General features: G+C 41.9%; 2 protein-coding genes across 8 annotated transcripts in view; one reads left to right on the forward strand and one right to left on the reverse strand.

Moving 5' to 3' along the window:
* LOC108627995 (dipeptidase 1) overlaps window positions 1-19,112 on the reverse strand; it is a 111,743-nt gene extending 92,631 nt beyond the window's left edge. For 4 of the 6 annotated variants that reach the window (XM_026816131.1, XM_026816132.1, XM_018029635.2 and 1 more), the window contains exon 1: window positions 17,302-17,485. The gene's annotated coding sequence lies outside the window, so the exon portion shown is untranslated. The other 2 variants (XM_026816130.1, XM_018029636.2) reach the window with 2 other exon arrangements.
* The window catches only part of dpr1 (defective proboscis extension response 1), a 524,556-nt gene that overhangs the window by 108,966 nt on the left and 391,442 nt on the right, over window positions 1-24,148 (forward strand). The gene's annotated exons all lie outside the window — the stretch shown is intronic.

The raw sequence follows: 24,148 nt of genomic DNA on the forward strand, positions 1-24,148 counted from the left end.
TGTTTATTATTAGTAATGTTCTTCCGACGTCTGATTTCTTTTTAAAAAATGCGTTTCTAAAGTGCACAAACTTTCGGGATTGACTGTATAGCCAATATATCCTTAATATTATACGCAAGAATATTTGACGTGACAAAATTCATGAGCTTATCTTCGATGAGACAAAAGGGAAAAATGAATTAGTCGCTTCCACATTCTTTCACTTAAACTGCTATCTTTATTCATTAAGATTTTTATAAAACTCGACTGAAACCCTTAAGTCCGTATCAAAAGATCCTTTTTAATCAGGACGATAATTTCCCGAGCAGGCTCTTAGGGAGGATTCCAAAAAGCGATTTCATGCATTTCAGAAATTCGTCCGAAATTATTCCCCGCGATCAATCCTCATCAGCCGAGTCATCAATCCTGAAACGCGGGGGAGGGAAATGAAATCTCCGCTCGTTTCCCCTCCCGTGTTTCTCGTTTCGATTTCTCGCCGAGGTCGGCCGGGAGAAACGTTGAGGCACGTGTGCTCGCACACACGTATCGCACCTGGCTCGTTTCCGAGCGCGATTCGGCCACTGCGAATCCACGGCACAAGCCACGAGTTTGTTACGGGGATCCTTTTGTTTGGGATCGTCTCTCCTTACGCAACCTGCCTCTGGTCGAACGCTATTCTCGAAACACCACTTCCGGCGTACGTGTTCTTATTCCGTTTTCTTTGCTTCTGGCCAACAGACACTTTCTATTCCGCGGGGAACCTCTCCCCAGGTTCCTTTTTCAGTGATCAACCGGAAAGATGGAAAGCAAAAGGGAGAAATCGACTATTGCAGAAGGGAATTGGCGCACAGCAACATCTTTCGATGTTCCTTTAGCAGATTTTATATTTTATTTCGAGATATCGAAACACTTTAATCACGTCTACAAACATTGTTACATTATTAATGATTTTAATTAGAATCGTCCAGACCTTTCTTGCAAAGGGCAATCTCTATAATCGTGAAATTCGATTCCGGAGATGGTTCGACTTGTTCTCCCTTCTTTCTTTTTACAATTCCCTATTGTAGACTCTGCTTCCTGATCAGAAAGCGTGCCACGAAGGAAAGAGGTTCCTCTTTCTGCGTGCTTTCGAAGATTAAAAAAGTCAAGTATAGACGGAAAAACGATGGGGCAATAGACGAACGAACGAACGAACGGTGGGAGGATGAAAAATAGAATGGGAAAGATGAGAGTGGAGACTCGTTAGTATGATTTCCTGGCCGCTACCATGCTGTTTTATTCATCGCTGTAGCCACGGGATAAGACAGGATTGTTCGGTTTCAGTCTTCGCGCGAGTAAAGTTATCCTGTGGACACTCGATTAACGAAGGGGATCTTGTTTTCGTTTCATTATCATCCCCGCTTCTGTACGTCCGAGACGAATTGGCTTGACTCACAAGAATCTATAGATACTTGACAATCAAACCTTGAGGCGACGCTTAAAATAATCTCTTATTAATTAATTTTACTTTAATATAATTCATGATGAGAGCACGTTAATTTTCGATATTTATTACACATTTCTCTGTAAACTTTATCATAATTTTCTGAGAATATCCAATTTTAATTAATAGATTTTGTGATTGATTAACGTTGCCTCGCTCGCTGATTACGTTGCGTTTTATAGAAGCTTTACTCTTAAATGTAAGGTAACTTCGTTAGTTCCGCGGGCGTGCAACGTCTGATGCGGACGTGCGCGCGTGTGTGCGTATGCTTGTTTGACGGGACAGTTTCTTGACGCTTAACGTGCTTTCGAAAGTTTCGGAGAACGTGGGTTAATTGATTGTCTAATTATTACGAGGTTCAGATCTCGGAGTTTGTATAGTATTACATCAAGTACCGTGAAATTCAGTATCTCGGGATGAGAAACACGCACGAAACTCCTGAAATTGTATGGTGTTAATTTCAATTATAATAAATTAAGATGTTGTTTAAATGCATATTGACAAATAAGAGAAATTTTATTAAAAAATATAAATACATCTTCATTTAAGTAGTTCGTATCAGCCATATATCAGACATTATAATTGTCATTCTCGTTCCACTTATTTCTTAAAATCATTGATTTTATTCTACTATTATTTCTATGTACCGTTCCGTCAGGTAACAAAGTATCAAAAGCTGCCAATGATGCTTCATATTTCTATTTCTCCGATACCTTGAACATGCGTTTAGGGGTTAAGTATTCCCATCCCAATACCTGCATCCCGCGAAATAGCCTGGAGAAGCGGAATTTCTCGCGCTGCCGTCGTGTCGAGGCAAACGGCGCATAATTCCGCGTTCGGATTCCTCAGAGTCGTTTACACGCGGGAATTATCAGCCGTTGGCGCGAAATAAAGGCGACGCGGTGCGGCGCGGCGTCGCGCTCAAACGCGCAATACTCTTCCAGCCAGGCTGGCTAGACTGCTGTCAGATCGGCCAGAGATAATTTTCACCCCGGCTGGATGCAAGCTCAGCTCAACGGAGCGAGACGAAGTCGTCTTGCTCGCTTTTCTCCCTGCTCTCCTGTCGGCGGAGAGCGGAGCAGTTCGTCTATTCGACGATCATCAATCTTGGACGGCCCGGCCGTAATACGTTCATCTCCCAATTACGGGGCTTTTCCTTCCGAGGAACGGGATTTGCATCCCGAAAGAAGTGTGCCATCGCGCAAAGGTGGCTCGGTAAATCGACTTCTGCATGCGCACGTGTCGCGACAGCCTCTATTTTAATGGAAATCGACCCGTTTATGGAAGTTTATGAACCCGAGCCTATTTACCGATAGATTAGCTCCGCATTCTTCAACGTTTTTAACATCGTATCATTTCGTGGTCGATGGACAAATTTCCATAAACGTGTGGTCATTTTATTCGTTCAGTTTATACGCAAACAAACTGTGCAAGGATATGCATTCAAGTTTTGACAAATTATTTTAATTATCATTGAAGATAAATAAAAGTTGAGGGCGATGGACGTTTTCTGTTTCTAAAAAAAATCATCTCGGTGCAGATCTGTCGTATTTAAAATTTCCGCAATCGATCGTTCGTCTTCAAAGGAGGTATACGATTAATGGGAAGTAACGTGGCTTGGATTACAATTGGGGATTGGAAACCTTTTTTCTCTCTCGGTGCAGCTACTCGCTCATCATCGGCAGTTGCTTCTTTGAAAATGCGAGGCACATATCTCGGGATGCTTAGGGCTGGTCTCTCCATCAAAGAATTACGACCTGGTTCCGCGCGAGTGTGTTCTTGAGAGTGGAAATCTTCGATTTCAAAGAGATTCAGGGCCGAGAGAGAATGGAAGGCGAGTGGGTGGGTCTCGTCTTTCCCCGTTCTCTAAAGGGGATGCGAAAGAACAGGAACTAGAGGAGTTCCTTTTGATTGTCATCCATTTTTTATATGACATCGTCGACACTAAGATTGTTTCGTGTTATCTCCCTTCGCTTTTCTCTCACCTTCATACCAGCTGCCCTTTTCCATTTTTTATACTGTTTTACTTTTATTTTACGTTTTCTGAATATCTCTTCCTTTTGCATCAGGCTTTAATTTAACGAAGTCAAGAATATAAAAGAGTGGAACTTTGTTTTATGTAGTAAACAATTTTTTCGTGAAGGAGCATTGGTTCTTTTTTAAATAGAACGTGCTGAACGTAAAGCTGGTCTAATCCTATAAACTCTGGCGGGAGCCAATTAAATCACGGTTCTGCATCCTCGGTTTCGGGGACATCCTTTCTCCACAGGCTTCTGGATTTCCCGAAGTCAGTGTGTATGTCTTCCTTCCAACTGTGATCTCAACTGCTAAGAATCACTCCCCTCGTTGCTCTATCGCTCCCGTTTCGACGACCCGCACACGACCGTACGGTTTCTCTCACCGAACATAAAAAGACTACATTTCTGGGAATCCTTGGATAACTTTCCCGTTTCTTTTCCGGCTCACCTATTTCTCTATTCTCAGGGATGCTCGCGTATCATAGCGCGCGCAACAAACGTCCCGAGAAGTCCTCGGGAAAACTTTTCGCATCCTCGCGAGGACGTCGAATTCTGCTTAGCAAACGCGAGCATCGTCCGTTCTCAAGTTGTGCGCTTCTTTCTTTTTTTTTTGCTCATTCTCTTGTGTCTTTTCTTTTTACGCTCGAGGGCGGATGAGAACTGTGAAACCGGCGCGGAGAAGTTTCTTCGGAAAACTTTGCTCTCGCGATCTTTTTTTCTTTCTTCAGTTAACGCGGGATTTAGATTCGGCCGAATGAAGTGAATATTCGTCGAACTCTTGAATTTCAATTTCACAAGGTGAAATCGCGATCTGAATATTGCGCATTACTGTTCATCATTTTTGCCTATTTTTTTTATTTTTGTGTTCTCGTATTATCTTTTAATACTCGTTATTGTTTTAAAGAGTTAGGTAGACGGTCATAATTTAATAACTAGCGAGACACCTCTAAATTTTTCTGTTCAGTTTCAACATTCACTTGGATTGATCGCATCCTGGGCTTCGCTACCTTCGGAAATTGTAGCTCGGGTATAAGTGGGAAATGGGTTTCGATATCCTTACAAGATCTTTACGAGTTTTTTATGAGTCTCTGGTTAAAGAAGCAGCTCTCGAGCGAATACATATTCAGGTTCCCCGTTTATTGAATTTGCATTGCCTCTACCTGCACCGTAGGAATTTTAAGCGCGCTAAAAGAATCCTGCAGTAGCTATGATCTTAGAAGTATCGTTATTTTTAAGGTCGGTTCATAATTAGCTTTTTTTTCACCAACTTTATGTAATTTAATTTTATAACCTTGCAATTTTGTTACGTCTTTTAAGTCAGTTCTGTAAGTAATTTTTTAAAGCTTTAAATTTTTATTGAACTGCCTAATTCTGAAGCTCTAAAAATATATATATATATATTCTGTGCCATAAATTCACTGTCGAAGTTCACGTAGTAAAAGAGACGAATAGAGGAACGGTTACATTTTCGACTAAAATGTTACATAAAAGCTCCTTTCTTGCGGGAGCCCCGCGTACACATTTCACCATTTTCACTGAATATCGACTAGCGAAAAACGGAGTTTCCGAGTTCCAACAGAATTTCTACTTGATTAGGCTCACTCCTTCCTATTTCCTAAAGTAGGTAGCCCTCATTTCACTTAATAACAGATTTTTCACGGGAACTCACACGTAAATTCAGCCACCTCGGGAACTTCTTGGAAGTACGTATTCTCTTTCCACGTTCTCCACTTACGCGGCCGATAGTAAAAATCGTGGGAAGAACTTCCGCGAAGGAGTTTCGGCTATAGCCCGGCTGGAATTCGTCGTAAAGCTTCAAGAGTCGGATTCGAGTTAACGAAGCTTCGCGATATTCAGACCGCGGTCGCTCGTATATTTTCCCCGGACAGATAAAGCTCGTCGGATGAGTTAGCGGGCGGAATTTCCCAGCGTCTCGTGTTTATCTCGACGGATTCCGCGAATTTTTCCCAGCTCCGCGACATGAATTTTTAAGTTCCGGCCCCCCTCGCTCATCGATTACTCGCCGCTTCCTGGGAAAACGTTGCTGTTTTCACGGAAAACAGAGTTGAAAATTGACATTATCCGAGCACGGTCCATATTCCAAGTGACGGTATTTTCAAGAAATATAAAAATCTTGCTGCTTGTTCACTCGGAATGGACAAATAATACTGACGCTTCAATATTTCGATCCAATTTCAACAACAATTTTTTATTTCGTTGTCTGCGTACGTTTTTTTTGGAATATTTTAAATAACGCAAGAATAATATAACAAAATGTGTGTGTTTGAGGTTGTAAAACAGACTTGTGGTGCGTGGATAAAAGTATCAGAGTAGGGTACTCGTGAACTCGTCTAAGTTGCCGAAGGACGTAGATCCTTTCAGGAACATAAATCCTGCTTGCTGGTACACCACCGCGCAGCCATCAGCTTATTCCATCGTTCTTCTGTTTAGCGAGTTGGCGTTTACTTTTTCACACTGCTACCGGTTTCTTTCTTCGCTCCCATTCGTCCCGGCCTTTTCTTTTTCCTCTTTCTTCTCCCACCTATTCCAGACCCGTACGCCCGCTTCTTCTAAGCTATTCATCGAATTGCTCAATAAGGTTTCGCAGTTGAACCTTCGGGTCAGAGGTATTCGTCGAAGGCTTCGTGGTGCAACGACCTCTCTTGGACAGACTTAAGTTCCTTCTCTCCTTCTTCTTTTTTATTGTTCTTTCATGAAAATCCATGAAAAGCGATTGTTTTCTTTCCCATCAAGAATCGATGCAAGTGAGATCGACATTTTCTAAATGAAAATATGTGATGTGGAAATATTTTCTTATATCTGGAACTTCTGTTCCTGTCTCTAAAAAAAATCAAGTCCTGCTCTTCTTTTCTGTGTTGAGTAACCCTTTCACTCTTTGGAAGCTAAAGTTCTTTCGTGATTTCTGATTTGTATGGATTTAAAACGAATGCTTGAATTCCAAAGAAATCTGTAGTATTTTTTCGTTTATTCTCAAGTTAAATCTGTTTTTCTGTGTTTATTATATGTAACAATTTCCATGAGCAGTTACAGTCTCTGTTTCTTGTGTGTTCCGGTTGAACATGAGACGAATTAGTAGTACATAAGACGGAATCCCGTGGGGTAGTGACTACCATTCTCGGCGCACACGGTTCGTTCCATTTCCTGATATAACGACCTCGAGGGGTCGATCAGGCCGTAAGCGCCCCGTCGTCGCTGTTCGACGAGCTTCCGACGAGCTTCCACGTCTCAGAAACGGGTGGAAGGAAAGGGTATTTCCGCGTGACCTACACCATCCTCGTGCTACGTGTAACTCGAACGCCCCGATACCGATCTCGGTTCCCGCTCTCGGATTTTCCGCTTGGCAGCCTTGAATTCCGACCGAAAGGTCAATGATATTTTTCCGTTTGCTTTCCGCGACGCAACGTCCCGGTTTTACCTTCTCTTTTATTTCTTCATCGCTGAGGCGACTGGTTAAATGGAAACGCGACGAAGTGGAATTAAGTTGTAACTGAAAAATTGTTGGATTTTCGAATCGAGTCCAATGCGACATTATTTATCCTCCATAACTTCTGTATTGACGATCATTATTAAAATCGTGTGGAACCTGATTTCTACAAAATTGTAGTTTCATCATTGCTTGGCGTCACCCCTGCGCGCGGTTCCCGACGTGCAAAATTGGATTTACAGAACGTTGACAAAGGATCGTATTGATAGATAGTCAATTGAATCGTTCATTGATGACAGATTATTAGGTGTCGGATTATCGACATTCTATTGTTTAGACCATAACAACCGCAAATGAATGGCGATTTAGACGGTCTAAACGCCAATGTAAACGTCCATTCAAGATAGGTTGTGACATATTGCGATAGAATTTGAATTATCTGAATTAATTGGAAGTCGTTGTTCGGGGAAATTACTTCAGGACCTGGCCTTTGCGTAGAAATATTGTGCACCGTATAAGCGTCTATAGTCATCGTTTTAAATCGACGTACACGGTGAGAATTTTGTTCAAATTGAGAAATGGAAAAACCAGCCTTTTGGAAACAAGTTAATTAATTTCTGTGTACTGTTGGAAGAAGCGCGGTTCTGTTACGTACACGCTTTTAAGTATCGCAGATGCATAAGAAGTATTCGACGCGTGTAATGCGATTCGTTTTTCGCTCGCGTCGACGCCAAACAGTTTCATTGTTAATTAGACAACTTTAAGCGCGTTGAGTAATTGGATAAGTTTACGAGTTAGCGGAACGTAGAGAAAGTGTGACAATTCGCGCAGTTGTTCCTTGCCTTCCTTGAACGTGTTTATACGTTGAAATTGATCAATTAAAACATGTTGAAAATAAGTGAACTGCTTACATCAGAAGTAGTTATTTTCTTCTATCCTTGGTGCAAGTAGTTTCAAGCATAACTATTAATTTTTAATACTACTGTGTGAGAATGAGATGAAAGATCCTCTCCTTGTTCAATGTTTTTGAATTTGAACTTTCCGATTCTGTTGTATTTAAAAATAAAAGGACATTCACTTTTGTCAGCTACATCTCTTCAAATCTTTCATTAAATATTAACTCTTCTTTTTCTTTATTAATTGTATACTTTCACTCACTGGCTAAAGTTCTCGTTAGTCTTTCCAAACTCCTTCCCAACTTGAAATCAATGTACTTTTGTATCAAATAATTGCTTAGTCTCAGTTCGGTACATGCGAACAATGATTGAACACTAAGTTTTAACGAAATTCGCCAATATTTGAACGCTTTGCTCTTCCCTCCGGAAAATTCGATTGCCCCGAATTCGTTTCAAGTAACTTCGTTCGAAAATTATTCTCTACAAAGTTGCAAGTTATTGGCTTAGCATTTGTCGTGCAGTTCTCATGAACAGTTTTGAGAAAAATTGAATGAACCACATTTTGATGTCGTTTTACACAAAATTTACATGCTCGTGTGATGTAGTAAAAGAAATTAGAGCAATCCAGACCCATTAACAGCATCCACGGCGTATTTATACGACGGTCTCCAGCTCCGCCCAGGATCACTCGAGATATCGATTCCATCTTTGCCTAACGATCGCAGACAGGGTTCTTCAACCGTTCCTCGGCTTCTCTTCGTTCTCACCGTCACGTTGATTCGTCGCCCCGACGGGTCGGCCGATTTTTGCACGATTTCTGTTAGCGTTAACGAGCCGCCAATCTCGAGTTTTCCCCACGACGTCGTCGACTCGGAGGAAATATGGTCGCTGAGGAGGATGTCTTAGTGGATGTGCTTAAAACGCGAGTGGAAAAGTCTGTAGGCCATTTCCTCTGGCACTCCGCACTTTTCCTCCCTTTTTACCACAGGTCATTCGCGCTAGGCCTTATACTCATCTCGGCTCTCCGTTCTTGGCCTTCGGTCGCCCCTTTTTCCTTTTTCTCTTAGTGCTTACGTGCCCTCCATAAGTTAGCACTGTTCCCAATGGCGGTTCTGTAATTACTGAACGAAACAGGAAGAAAAATTTGTCCATCGAGAGGCAAATTTTTCTCTTTCTAGAACCCAAATCTATTTCCTGCTGTATTTTGAGATAGATCGAAATTTCACAATGAATGATATTTCTGACCGAGTGAATTTTTCATTTTTGCAGAGCCTAGTAGCATGAAAGAACTGGGACTTCGTGCTTTGAATACAAGAGAGTTTCTTTGTTTAACAGTTTTTGCAAACAATAGACGTTGGAACTAAGAGAATTCTAAGATATTGTTGAAATATAGATGAAACGGTAAAGCAGTACCTTTTAAAATGTTTTTCAGCCCGTTTCCGTCAGTCTTCATTGAAGTTCAAGGCATGTCTACTCTACACTGTACCGAAGCCCTCGTAGAGAATTTCCTTACGTTTCTTTATTACCTTCATTAAAATTTTAAACGTAATAAATACTTTCAAGACAAGTTCAATTACGTGTGCTTGTTAATCTCTTTCGTAGCTCGGGATTAATTTCATGTCAATCTCTAATAAAATTACCCAGAACTAATATCCATGGTAGAGCATCATTATTTTAAATTATAATAACATTACAAAGTTCTAATAAATGTATCACATTCGTATACTCTAGCTAACCTGTAGCCGTGTTTTAATAGATTTGAACAACTGCAGAGCCCATAGTTAACAAACTTCTGTAACTTCGTCTAACTTTGCCTGAAACGAACTCCTTTTGCGAGATAATATCCGATAATCTCGTGCTAGCATAACTAATAGCTTCTGTAATAAGCGCTTATTTCGCGTGCCGGTCTTTAGTTTAAATTAACTTTGCACTTTTACCAAACCATCTTACGCTCGCGAAAAGAGTACCGTTTGGCTTTTTCACCCCTTTTCACCGTTTAACGCTACCCGAGTCCATTAGACAAACGGCGGTTCACACACTGGGAAGCTTAGTTTTCAACCAGCGTTCAGTTTCCCGATACTGGGTTTCTTCCTGCTCCTTTATAAAGTCGCGAGGTTGTTCTTCACGTTCTATTAGCGTCTGGCATCGACTCAAAAGCACCGTAATCGAAGATGCAGACGTACAGGGAAGGTCCGGACGAGAGGGGAATCGATTCTAATTGAATCATGCCAGCCTGCACGGATTATATCCTTCTCACGAGATTGGTCCGGTCGTGGTCAAAGGACATATCGCTGGTCGACAATCACTTAAAGCCCTCTCCTCGGTGGTCAGAGGCTCGAGCCAGCCGCAAGCGTGCCGCTGGCCTTCTTCCCCGGTGTCCAGGCAAATCGATCTCTCGATCTCTCGAGGCCGAAAGAGAGTAGAAGGACCGGCCGGCGGATGGGTGGTTAGGTATGGAAGAGCCGCGTCGCTGGCTCCGCTCTTGGCTCGGTCCCGATTCAATCTTCCGGACGACCATTGCCGTCGTCAAAGGAATTATCATTCTCCCCTGGCGATCGATCGAGCGCTCCTCGGGGAAGCGGAATACTTTGGCGGTGGCTAACAAACATTGTACCGCTGCTGGCCGCCGGAACTTCCGCCGTGCGTACGTTTTATGATGGCCACTCGTGGCGGTGTGCGGCTGCTTGGTCGGTAATTGAGGTGTGCCCGGCGGATTGTTTGGCGCAATTAAATGGGAAGGTTGATAGCGAGATATCGTATCGCGTGATGCGAATCGACAGGTGTTGGGGGTTTTGGCCAGATGTGGTCCGTATCGGGTTTGGATATCGTTTTGAGAGCTCCGGTTTACATTAAATGTGTACGGGACTGCCAGTTTTTGATGCTGTTATTGTAATTCGAGTTGACAAATATTGACTGGCTCTACCGCGTGCATATCCAGCCGCGCAGGGCTCGGGCGTATTAAATAAATTCGAATCGATGTTAATTGCTGATTCGAGCTGATTTTAGGTAGCGGTAAATCTTGGGTGTCACGGTCTTGTCAATTGGTTTCTCGTTTCGTTTTAGAAATTTCGTAATTATGCCAGTTTCGTTTGAACAACTACCGCTTAGCCTGCTCTTGCAAGACCGCCGAGTCAGATCTCTTACGTCTGATACTTTAAATAATTTATACAACTTTCATCTGTCACAGAATGTTCGTATTTCATGTCTCATGTATTATACATTCAGCATATTTTGTTCAGAAAATTAAATTCGTTCTCTTACGTCGCGGAACAATGAGTAATGGAGAATCAATTGGTCAAATGTATTTACGAATTTTATTATCGTAGTATTGAACCGAGAAGGGGACAGCGGAAACTGTGATTGACAAATAAAAGGAAATCCCGGGATCTCGGGACACGTGCGAACTTCCACGAGACAACGTGTCCAAGTGTCCATTGAAAACAAACGATAGAAGACAGGCGGGACATTTGCTCCGAAATAAAACAAAACGAAACCGTTTATATCTGTTATATAGGAAGTTCTCTCTTGGATACACATTTCTTCTCACCTCTGTCTTACTTCCGTTTCGATGAATATTTCGTCTATCTTATTTCGTTTCCCTTGAAAATTACGATGAAAAGTCCCGTTCCGCTCTATTTCTTTATCAGCAACCTCTGACACTGAGACGAAACTTCCTGGTTCAACATATTGCTCTCGGGCCAGTCAAATATTATTTACATAATTTTTAATCCAACTTTCCGTCCCCGCGACCATAATTCATGCGGTATGCAAATAAAAAGATTGCCCCTTTCCGCGGGATTCTTATCAAACTTTCTCAAAGGCCGCCGCGAGAGAAAAAGGAGAAGACTCTCCTGGCGCACGGAAACTTCCCTTGAAATTCAATTCTGAATTATCGGTTGGATTAATTATTCGAATCAGCAAGAAAGAAGCTCGCACCGAGGGTGAAACGTATTGCTCGTCGAAGATCGATTAAATCCAACCCCTGCTCACCCATCCCCCTCCCCCCAACGTTGAATATTTCCTCTTCATAAATATGCTAATGTTGCACAAACACGAACGCAATCAGACCGCATTCGGTCGTCTAGCAATCGTTTTAATCTCTTGTTAGTTTGAAGAAGCAATCGTGCGACCTCTCCACCCGCACCGCCGCACTCTCTCTGTCATTCGTTCTTTCTCTGTCCCACCTTTTACGTTATTTAACCGTGGCCCGTCTGTAATTGAGCGTACGGCGAGTCTGTCTCACCGGGAATTTTGCATAAATCATATCCACCTCACTGGCGGTATCTGCATAAATCAATATCGATTGTTATTTTATGCGGCTCGCATTGATCTTCGTTGAAGCCGAGCTTGAAACATCGCTGCGTGCTTCTGTTGAATAATGTTGTTGACTTGCCTCGAAATTAGATTAAACCGTCCACCACGATTTCGAATTTCCTTGCGAAAATTGATAAACTCGGATTTAATTAAAATTACAATATTCTAAAACAACACAAATCAAATTCTTCTAATTTTATATTGTCTTGTTAATATAGAAATCTTAACGAAGTTTCAATTAATTTTTAATGAAAAATTAATTTTGAAGTATTTTATAATAGAGGAACTGTCGTATTATTTTTGAAAAGCGGTTTGGAACCAACTTTGAATTTTACATTCAGACAAAATGAATTCTTGAATACTGCAATAATTTTTACTTTGAAATTTCCATGCGAATCGGAGCTCGTTGATCATTGCATTCGCTTTTTAAAAATAGACTGAGAGGTATAAAATTTGATTTGTGTCGAAGGAGATTTCTGCCGTCGTTCAGGGTTTCAATATTTTTCTCGTATGAAGATTAATTAGATCACCCATCGTGAGGTGTAGTTTTTCGGTGCGTTAATTCCGATATCCCGGCGGCAATTCGCGGCCGAACGGTGCAAAAATTACCGCGGGATGGAAACTTGATGGAAGCGCGAATTTACAGGCAGCTGGTTGCGGTGTTGTCTGACCACAAATGACTCACACCACTGTCAGACTCTGTTAGCTCTCTCCTGTTACCTATACGAAATTCGCGACGGTTCTCCGACCCGTATTTACGCTTCATCAAACTACTTAGGCCGTATTATGACGAACAACGAAGATTACCGCATTAGCCGTCGATCGAAAATTAACAGCGATTATCGTACGATACGTTCCATACGAAGTAGGAAAGACTGTCCTTTTCAAAAATTCATTACACTCATTTTTATATTTAATCTTTTATAAATATGACTTTAAATAAATAATTTATCAGACTGTAAAAGCGAAAGTCAAAGAAAAAATGAATACTATCAAAATTTCATGTCCGGCTATAATTAATAAGTCATATTTATAAAAGATTAAATATAAAAATGAGTGTTTTAGAATTAATTTCAGTTCTCTCGAAGTCTTTCTCTACTCTATGTTACTTTATATCCGTACGTATGTACAATGAATGATTAATAAACGACCGCACGTTCGTCGTATCGAAATGTATTCATCGGATTACTCGTTAGTATGCGGAAGTCGCTCGACGGTGATCATAGCACGCGAGCTATAGTAGTTTGCGAAAGGTTTAACGGCGGCGTTAGGCAAATATGTGTGTGCGTCAAGGGATTGCTGCGAAACGAAGCTGACTCGAAAACATCTTCGTTCGATGCGAGCTCGAGAGTAAAACGGGGAAAGAGAGGGTAAGAGTTGTTCGGCGTCTTTGTTGAGAGTAAGTGGACCGATAAAATCTCAACGGCTCCCTCACGATAATATCATTTCGAGATACTTTCACGGGGAATTCGCCGCGTGTGCCGCGGCATGGCTCGGGTACGGCACCGGCACACACAGCGGCTGCTGAGACGAGAGAAAGGAATATCCGAGGACGACAAAATACGATCGGGACGGTTGAACGGATCTCTCCCCCGGAACCCTTCGAATGAATTTCTCGCCGCGTTTTTCATGCGGCGCACCGCGAAACCGTTCGGCTCGATGCGGATGAAAAGCTTCTCCACGAAGATAGAAATCTGGATTGACTGAAGTGTCTGTTCCTTCGTTTGAAAGTGAAAGTACCGTACTTTCTTTCTTTTTCGTATGTGCCGTTTGTTCCTATGAAAACTGAGCCGGATTTCTTCACGTTCTCAGTTATTCCAAATAGATTGCATACTTTAAGGAATGAATCAATTTATAGAAACGTAAATCGGAATTCAGTGCTGTCTATATTTAAAATTAATCTCAAAATTATACTTCATGTAAAACCTTCAATTATTAATTCCTATAAAATATTGTGAATTGTCGTGAAAGCCTCGTTAGTCGGACGCTGATTATTAAGTAGAATAGTTACATGTGTGATCAGACATGCATCTTCAAATCAGTTTTCACTATTCTATGTCGGTCACGAGTAATAACCATCCGAATGAAAATTGAAATTTCACTTTGAAGCGATTCACAGACTGTACAGTTATTAAGAATCTCTGAATAGTGGGTACGATTTCGTTCTTCGCTTAGAGGGAAACAAATTAAAATTCGATGAACGTAAACTAACCAGTTGGTACCAGGAAAAATCAATAGTTGTTTACTTCCGATTCCGCAGAATTAACAATTCTGGAACATCAATCTTATGCTAATCCTTAATTGCTGAGTCAATAACGTGACTGCAACACGTGACAGCCTGATTTAAACTTTTGGATACTCTACCTTGTTTTTAAATCCGTAGCATTTATCAAGGATAAGATCGAAAAATATTTTCCACGCAACCCGTCAGGATTGACAATGATCACTTAACATCGATTGTGTAACACTGACACGTTTTTCCTCGCACTATCATTTTTCACTACACATCACAAGTTTCATCACGATAAAATTTGCCACGATAAATTGCTGATTGACCACATCGATCTCTGACGAGCCTAGCGCTAAAAACAACACCTTTTTGAACGTAGAAAGAGACGACAAAGAAGAATGGACGTAGAAATCGGGTAGGCGACGACCAGAAAGATAACAAGAGCTCGCTATTTATTATCGGTACATCTCTAGCAGCCGGCTGGCACGTACGTTTTATTTACGACGCGATTGAATCGTAGCCAATCAATCCATCGACTTCACGTGCTTCCGGCGAACGCGACACACGAGCACCCCGGCTGCGTGTACCCGCGACCGAATCGATAGCGTCGTGTCCGCCGATATCGAGTATCAAGACGATCGTCGCGAGAGGAAATCTTCGCTGCGAGGAGTCTGCGAATGGGTTTCCCGGCGAAAGAATTACGATCCTCTCCCGCAGTCGGCGGACGTGCCCAATGAAGACGCGCTCCATTCCTACCGCTGGACCCGAGCGGATGTTTGTAACCCAAACGCCAGGTTCGCATTTTCATCCCGGAGCTCGAGGCCCCGGAAGAAAAACGAAACGTTGCGTCCCGCGTTGAAGCAACTGGTTGCAAAAACGAAGAGGACACGTCGGGCACGGAGGAAAGAGCTTGTTGGAATATTCACCGCGGAACGTCGTCTCCGCGAGGCGGAGATACCGTTTTCGCAAGGCTCGTTCAGAATTTTTACTCCGACACCACTGTTGCAGCGATGATTAGACGATCGCTTAAATAGTGGGAAGGAAATATAAAATAAATAGAAACTGTATTTTAAATTACATTCTAATGTCTTTAGTACAAAATTTAGATAAGAAATATCTCTTGAAAATTTTTTAAGTCATATTTTGTAGTATTCGATATGATTTCAATTGCAAATTAATATTTTATATCTGTATATAATACAATTTTTTTTATCGCCGAATGATGCTTTCCTTATAAAAAGTGTTTTCATTAAATCCAACTAATGCAACTCGTCCCGTTGAAAGATTCAAAGCAAGGAGACTATACTTCACCGAGAAAGACTTGAAAGTGCACGATAACGTCTCTCTTCTGAGAGTAACGAAAAATGATCAGAAGTAACCAGGAAACGCAGTACGGAGTAAAAGAGAAACTAGAGAGAGAGAGAGATGGGGAGAGGAAAGTAAAGGAAGCGAGAAGAGTCTGGTTCAATTTTGAAAATTGCATTCCTCCGCTTATCGCCGCGGAGACGGTAGAATTGCTTGGTCTCCCGTTCGAATCCCATTCGTTTCGTAGATTTTCATGGACCGAGAGATCACGCGAGAAACGTTGTGTAAACTTGTTAACGGAAGTAAACGAGCTGGTCTGGTGGCTGGTGTCGCGTCGCGGTGAAAATTGTTTGTCGCGGTTCATCCGCGCCGCTATTTAGCCAGACGGATATCAGGAACACTCCTCGAGTCAACGAGGGGGAAAGTGAGGGCTTTATTCACGTGTTTTTACCTAATTCCCCCGGAATTAGTACGACGCGCCCCATTGTTTATGTCGAGCATACAATATAAGCAGTACTTTTTTATATTCGGGATTAATATCATTTTATTCAAAATTCTAATTCTTGAATAATTTTTAATTAAATCAATTGTGAAAAGCACCAAAATTGTAATTAGACTTTCAATCGAAAATGTATCTTTCACTTTAACGTATTACATATATGTTTAATGCTTTAATTGAAATTTGTACTATCTTTCGATAAAATCAATTCTGACTACAATTATAATTATCAAATTATCCAATTACAATTATATTATTAAATGATTGCCTCAGGATTTTATTTGCATACGTGTGACTACGTTGGTGTTAATTTAATTAATAACTCATTTTCAACATTCATATTTGTTTTTTAATAATGTTAATAAACTTTAATTTTCTAGATTAAAAATATGATTTTTCGTAATCAGCTATTTTTTAGATCCGCCAAATTCTGATCATTTTCATGTTTTACAGACTCATTAATATAGTTCCGTAAAATATGATATGAACAATATGATGAACGATAAGGAACCTTTAAAAGGCAAGTTCAACAATAGCGAGAATTTAAAGAAAGAGAGCACCGAACAATATTAACAACCTTACGATTTTCTAAAATTAAGACAAATCCTCCATAAATAGTTTTATTTCCCGCTACTGACGCAGAATGAACAGCATTTGAATTATCAACACAATTTTACAAAGCAGGATTAGATATCTAACCATAAAATCAAGAGAGCCTCCTAAACACTTTGGATTAGGGGTATTTGAAAATTGGTCAGAGCGAGGAAGCTCGTTAGTCTCCGTCGTACTCGGCAACTTTCGAAGACACCTGGCGAGTTTCCCACAGAGCCACGCGTTTCCATTTTACTCTCTACCCCCGACTTCTCACAAACGTTCTCCATCTGGAGGAACAACGGCGTTAATCCCCTCGAAAACTAATCTGTTCATTTCGCCGAACGACTTTTCTCCCAGAATAAAATCTACACCTAAATCGTGACTCAGGCTCAGAGTTCGAATGACACCGCTGACTCGGCGCGGAGATAGATTAACGTAGATGAGAATGCGAAGCACAGAGTACACCTGACGCGGGCAGGTATTCACGCGTGGCGATGACACTGAATGGGAAAACAAGACGGCGGAAAAAATGAATTACATTCTACTGGCTGTCAGTCGGCGCGTCCATCCAGGAAAGCACGGACATCCGGTTTCGTCGGTCGCGCGCACTGCCCGTTAATCACCGGACTAATCACCAGAATCGAGAACCGCGTACAATCGGGCATATATCACCGGGTTACCCGAGAAGAAGCGAAGGAACGGAGCCGTTGCGCACTCGGCGACCGCCGCGGCAAGACTGGGGTCTGCTACCCGGCCGGGGTAGCTGCCATGGCAACCCGACCACCCCCGAAAGCTTCGTCCCACGGTCGCTCCATCCCCCTTTAACCGAGGGCATCCGCATTCGTCGGTCCTTTCCCAAGCGAGATCTCTCCCTCTATCCGTCGACCCCTTCGCTGCACACATGCTCTCCGTCTCTCTCCGATCAACCTTACGATCTCCCCTTTATCCACCCTCCCGCTCTGGAGTACATCGTCCCTCTCCTCGTCGCACCGCTTCATCGTCCTCCCTCCACGGTGTTCCTCTGGAGCAGCGCGGAGCTGGCACCCTCGCGCAAGCTCCGACCGATGCCGGAGGAAAAGTCGCAGAAGCTCGTGGCCTCCAGGAGAATTTTTCCCTTCAGGATGATGCTCCCCGAACGCGCGCGCAATTCTCGGACTCTTCTCTCTCACCCTTACTCATTCGTAATGAGAGATCATCCTTTTCTTCAGATTTAAACGTTTCACTTTGATTATTTTCAGTCTTTTTCACTTAAATGCGACAATTTGCATAATGTCGTAGATAAAAGTGTCTAGTATTCTTCATACCATGGTTCCTAGCTGATAGCAAGGTACATTTTCTCAGGACATTCTTAGATTCAGAATTTTTATTTAATCATTATTGATTTACGATTATATCTGAACACTGAAAGATCTTTAGTTGAAAATGCATCTGAGGTTTTACTATTTATTTTTTAAATAAAAACTAAAACATTACAAACGGGAAAAATTCGATGCATGGCTTAGTATTATTTTTGCATTGAAGGAAAAGCAAATGCGGACTTGCTGATGCTGCACAGCTTTGGGGCGGGAAAGGAACTCTTTCTGAAAGTAAGAAACGAAAGTTTTTATTAGCTATTGCCACGCCACGAGAATTCGTGGGAGGAGGAGCGAAATTGAAATTCACGTATCTCCGACAATCAAAATATGAAAGAAAAATAATATTATTATTTAATCACGAGCTCGTGATTCCTTCTCATTTCGATATGATTACAGAAAGTGATCTTTGGATTAGGGGTATTTGAAAATTGGTCAGAGCGAGGAAGCTCGTTAGTCTCCGTCGTACTCGGCAACTTTCGAAGACACCTGGCGAGTTTCCCACAGAGCCACGCGTTTCCATTTTACTCTCTACCCCCGACTTCTCACAAACGTTCTCCATCTGGAGGAACAACGGCGTTAATCCCCTCGAAAACTAATCTGTTCATTTCGCCGAACGACTTTTCTCCCAGAATAAAATCTACACCTAAATCGTGACTCAGGCTCAGAGTTCGAATGACACCGCTGACTCGGCGCGGAGATAGATTAACGTAGATGAGAATGCGAAGCACAGAGTACACCTGACGCGGGCAGGTATTCACGCGTGGCGATGACACTGAATGGGAAAACAAGACGGCGGAAAAAATGAATTACATTCTACTGGCTGTCAGTCGGCGCGTCCATCCAGGAAAGCACGGACATCCGGTTTCGTCGGTCGCGCGCACTGCCCGTTAATCACCGGACTAATCACCAGAATCGAGAACCGCGTACAATCGGGCATATATCACCGGGTTACCCGAGAAGAAGCGAAGGAACGGAGCCGTTGCGCACTCGGCGACCGCCGCGGCAAGACTGGGGTCTGCTACCCGGCCGGGGTAGCTGCCATGGCAACCCGACCACCCCCGAAAGCTTCGTCCCACGGTCGCTCCATCCCCCTTTAACCGAGGGCATCCGCATTCGTCGGTCCTTTCCCAAGCGAGATCTCTCCCTCTATCCGTCGACCCCTTCGCTGCACACATGCTCTCCGTCTCTCTCCGATCAACCTTACGATCTCCCCTTTATCCACCCTCCCGCTCTGGAGTACATCGTCCCTCTCCTCGTCGCACCGCTTCATCGTCCTCCCTCCACGGTGTTCCTCTGGAGCAGCGCGGAGCTGGCACCCTCGCGCAAGCTCCGACCGATGCCGGAGGAAAAGTCGCAGAAGCTCGTGGCCTCCAGGAGAATTTTTCCCTTCAGGATGATGCTCCCCGAACGCGCGCGCAATTCTCGGACTCTTCTCTCTCACCCTTACTCATTCGTAATGAGAGATCATCCTTTTCTTCAGATTTAAACGTTTCACTTTGATTATTTTCAGTCTTTTTCACTTAAATGCGACAATTTGCATAATGTCGTAGATAAAAGTGTCTAGTATTCTTCATACCATGGTTCCTAGCTGATAGCAAGGTACATTTTCTCAGGACATTCTTAGATTCAGAATTTTTATTTAATCATTATTGATTTACGATTATATCTGAACACTGAAAGATCTTTAGTTGAAAATGCATCTGAGGTTTTACTATTTATTTTTTAAATAAAAACTAAAACATTACAAACGGGAAAAATTCGATGCATGGCTTAGTATTATTTTTGCATTGAAGGAAAAGCAAATGCGGACTTGCTGATGCTGCACAGCTTTGGGGCGGGAAAGGAACTCTTTCTGAAAGTAAGAAACGAAAGTTTTTATTAGCTATTGCCACGCCACGAGAATTCGTGGGAGGAGGAGCGAAATTGAAATTCACGTATCTCCGACAATCAAAATATGAAAGAAAAATAATATTATTATTTAATCACGAGCTCGTGATTCCTTCTCATTTCGATATGATTACAGAAAGTGACGTTGGAGGATCAATCAGGGAATTTCAGTTGACTTGTGCTTATTTTCTTTTATTTTCGTTATTTCTACTGATTTCATAAATTGACTTTCATGCGATTTTATGACAGACCAGTGGCTTCACAATTGATTGTACTTGTCAGAGGACAGTGTCGCCGTTGCAAGATTCTTTTCTTTGATATCACTGCTAATTCAATTTTCCACACAAACTAGCTTCATTTTATATCTTTCCATCCTTTACAATTTCGATTACTACTTTGCGTTGCAATAGCATCGGGTATTAAGGAACATAGAGGCGCGCAATGCCGAAGCTCGATTAAAGCTTTAAACCCACCCTTTCTCGGCGATGGGAAACTTTTGCTTCCGACTACTTAACTCGGAACAACTGTTGTTAATAAAGAACTTACTCTTCGCTTGCGTAAAAGTTGCCGCGTTACTCGCACAATTTGCCATAACGTGTTAATTAGCCAAATTGAAGAAATTGAACCGCGAAATTTTTTCGTACCATCGATTCACACACACACACATAGTGATTGATGAACCTCTGATTTAGTCTTCAATGAAATATACATACGATTAAATATGTAAAAACGTTAATATTCTTAAACTGACAAATTAATATTAAATTTGGTAACGAGCAATGACACATTTTATTATTTACGCGGTAATACATGTTTTGTGGTAGTATTCATTGGGAACAGCATTGGGAATCCGCAACGAGCTTTTAACCCATTTTTACCACGCGAGCATTTTTAATGGAACAATGTATAAACTGTAATGTCCGAATAGGAGCGCTTTTCATGTTCCAAGTCTCTTCAATGGAAAACATTTTCTAAAACCGCGACGCAAATCCGGCTTAAAATAGCATATATAAATCGTGCAGAATTGACAGAGATCTGACAGACGTTGTTTTGCAGCATAACTGACACTAAAATGTATCTCGCGAATGCATTCTAACGGTAATAAGTAATCCGAGTTTCGTATCAATACTGACACGTCGAATGTCAAGTCTTATATGCATGAATGCAATCTCTTTTTCTTAATAAAAAATATTTCTAATACATTTATTTTATTTTACACGTTCATGTAACTTGATTGTAAGTAATGATTAAAATCATCTGTACAGAATATGAGAGTGTTGCATTTTAATCACGTTTGAAGCTCTGCAATTCAAGAATCGTAAAATAAAGGAAAGAAAGTAACCGAGGGAAAATGATTCGTTTAGGAAGAAGTAGAAATCGCGTGTATATTTATCAACTGTCGCTGCAGGAATGAAACGGCGTAGGGTATCGTCTCTGTCGCTGGCGGAATGCACTCGAAGCTATCGTTTTATCCGCAGCGAATGTGGCGATGAAAACAGACGTATATAGCGTCTGATGGAGCCTCCTCTCGATCCCCGTATCTTGTCTTCCCTCTCTAAGGCGACCGGTATAGATTACAAAGGAATAGCTTGTAGGAATGTCGAGCCGGTTCCGCCTCGGCGGGTGAGAAATGCCGTCTCTCGAATTTCTTCTTCCTGTATTCGCGTACGGAAACAAACGACTCCATCCTCGAACAGTTACAAGCGATCCTATCCTCTTTCCATTTGGCGACAAGCATCGCTATCACTCTCAATCGGGCTCGTCTCTGACCAATTCATCTTTACAAACCTTGATTTAAATACATAATGTATCGTTCCTGTATTCTAATACATTAAATTGAGTCTAAAATACTTGTATCACCCTCGTCGGTGCTTGTATTGAATACCACGAGGTTCGATTGATAAAACGTATCCGTACGTTACTAACGGAGGAACGATTAAGACGATTGACTTGTACAAGTAGTTTCTGATCTCGCTTTTCAATTATTCATTCGCCCATCGAAGAGGACCAGTAGATTCTTGAGCCTCGAATTTAAGGGAATGTCGGTTCCCACCGGCATTTAATCTAAAATTAAGGGGGAAGGATGTATATACGGCGGGGTATCCTCCGACGTTCTGCATAAGCAATGCACCGCGCAAAACAGGCGAATTTATTTGAAGAGGGAAACCCGTTGTCCCGGCCACAATTACCTTAAGCGTATCCTTCGTTCTTAAAAGGTAATTATTACTGCGGAACGATAAATCTGCCTTAACAACGCACGCCTCCCCCTCCGTCGGCCGCCGCTTTTTCCCTCTCCGCGTTCTATTATTCCGTTCCTCCACCTTGCGTACCCCGTATGCTTTTTTTTTCATGTACAACCTTCAGAGGTTCTTTCGCGGTTTCGTTTTTCCCTCCACGCTCTTTATCTGAAACGTTCCTCCCCCGCTGCTCCTCTCCCGTTGGACTCTGCCGGTACATTTATCGCTCTTTCGATTATCCTGCCTTTTTATGAGTAATGCCTAGTTTACATGATTACCGGTAATAATGCAATAAGTAGATTGTTAGTAGCTCTATTTTTCTACTTGAGATTCTACGCGGTTTAATATCATCTAATAAAAGCCGTACAAGCTCTCTCGACGTTTCAACGTATATCATTCAATTATTGAAATTAACACAACGAGCGAGAGAGGGAGAGGGAAAGAGAGAGAATGAATTACTTAATGCTAATAATCTTTTCCACGGTGAGACCACTTGGAAGCGCATTATTCAAATTAGAGTGTCGTGTTTTCACGTAGCGGAGCGTGTTATCGCAATTCAGTTTTAAATTTCGCCGGAAAACTCCGAGATTAGAACGCGTACCTAAGTAAAGATAGAGTTTGCGAAACGGTTCTAACCAAGAGAGGAATCGGCGAGTGGGCAGCGTTAATTACCCCTTAATTATCCTCGGCGGAGCATAGTCATTAAGTTATACTGAGAAACGGCAGCGGTTTCCTTGGTTTTTCTTCACGGACACGTCTCGCGTCGCGTTTCTTGGCTCGGCCGTGCTCTGCGCGGAGGAAACCAGCCCGTGAACCGGGGTTCACGCCACTAGCAGAAAGGGAAGAGTTTTAAACGGTTCTTAATTTAATTTTAAGTAGATTCGGATCCCTTTCCCGCGCTTGTAATCGTGTCCGCTGCAGTTTAATCGTGAGGGGGGAAATAACTGCCACCGGTGCTTCAGAAACAGTTGATGGCATGCTGATGTTTTATTCAAATTGATTCGACCTCAATTCAAAGAAAATTGTTGGTAGCCGGTTACAAATGCGCAGGCATAACTAACGATCTCGTCTGCGATTTCTCTTGCTCTGTCTAATAGAAATGAAAACTGAAAATTAATTATTCAAAATTAAACTCTTAAAATACATTGACAGATGAACAGAGGATTTTGTTTACTACAATCGTGTTTCGCACTGAAATCAATTTTCACTGGATAGTCGCATGTCTGAGGAAGATAAATTTAGTAAATGTTGTAAGTACGTTGTTGCAGAGGATATCGAGCGTTTAGGACGGTAGTCAATCGATAATCCGATGCCAGCCGGATAAAGTTACGCAGAATCGTGGGTAATTAATTCAACTGGGAGCCAGCGTTATTAATACTTAGCATCGAAGTTGCTGCGCTACAATTAGATTATCTTTTATTATAAGTTCGACAGATATTTTTTAATCTGTTCTATCCGGTTGCTAACCAGATCAATGTTCGATCAAAACGTCCATAATAATTAAATATTGCTCTTATAATTTTAGCATACATTCTCAAGTGTATCTGTGTAATTTATAAATTAACTTGTCAATTTAATTCTGTTATTTGGTTGAAATACAATTATATGTACTGTAATTTACTATATGGGAGATCGGATATTAATCTGTTCGGGGTTAAGATCCATTGAATTTTTCAACGTATAATAACTGAAGTAGGACGTCTAGAAATGTTGTGTTCATTTCCCCTTTAATTATTTTCACGTCTAATTTGTGCTCGAAGAGACCCTTGTCGAGCTATGTTTTTCACTGCAGAAGCGAGTGAATGTAGTTGGGGATCAACAAAAACTGGATCACAGGGGCAGAATGAGGTATCGAAGGGTGACGAAATCATTAAAGAATTTTATATGAACCATCGCAATTATCACT

The sequence above is a fragment of the Ceratina calcarata genome, unplaced genomic scaffold (genome assembly GCF_001652005.2).
Source record: "Ceratina calcarata isolate Rehan_Ccalc_2016 unplaced genomic scaffold, ASM165200v1 scaffold49.2, whole genome shotgun sequence".
Lineage (NCBI taxonomy): Eukaryota > Metazoa > Arthropoda > Insecta > Hymenoptera > Apidae > Ceratina > Ceratina calcarata.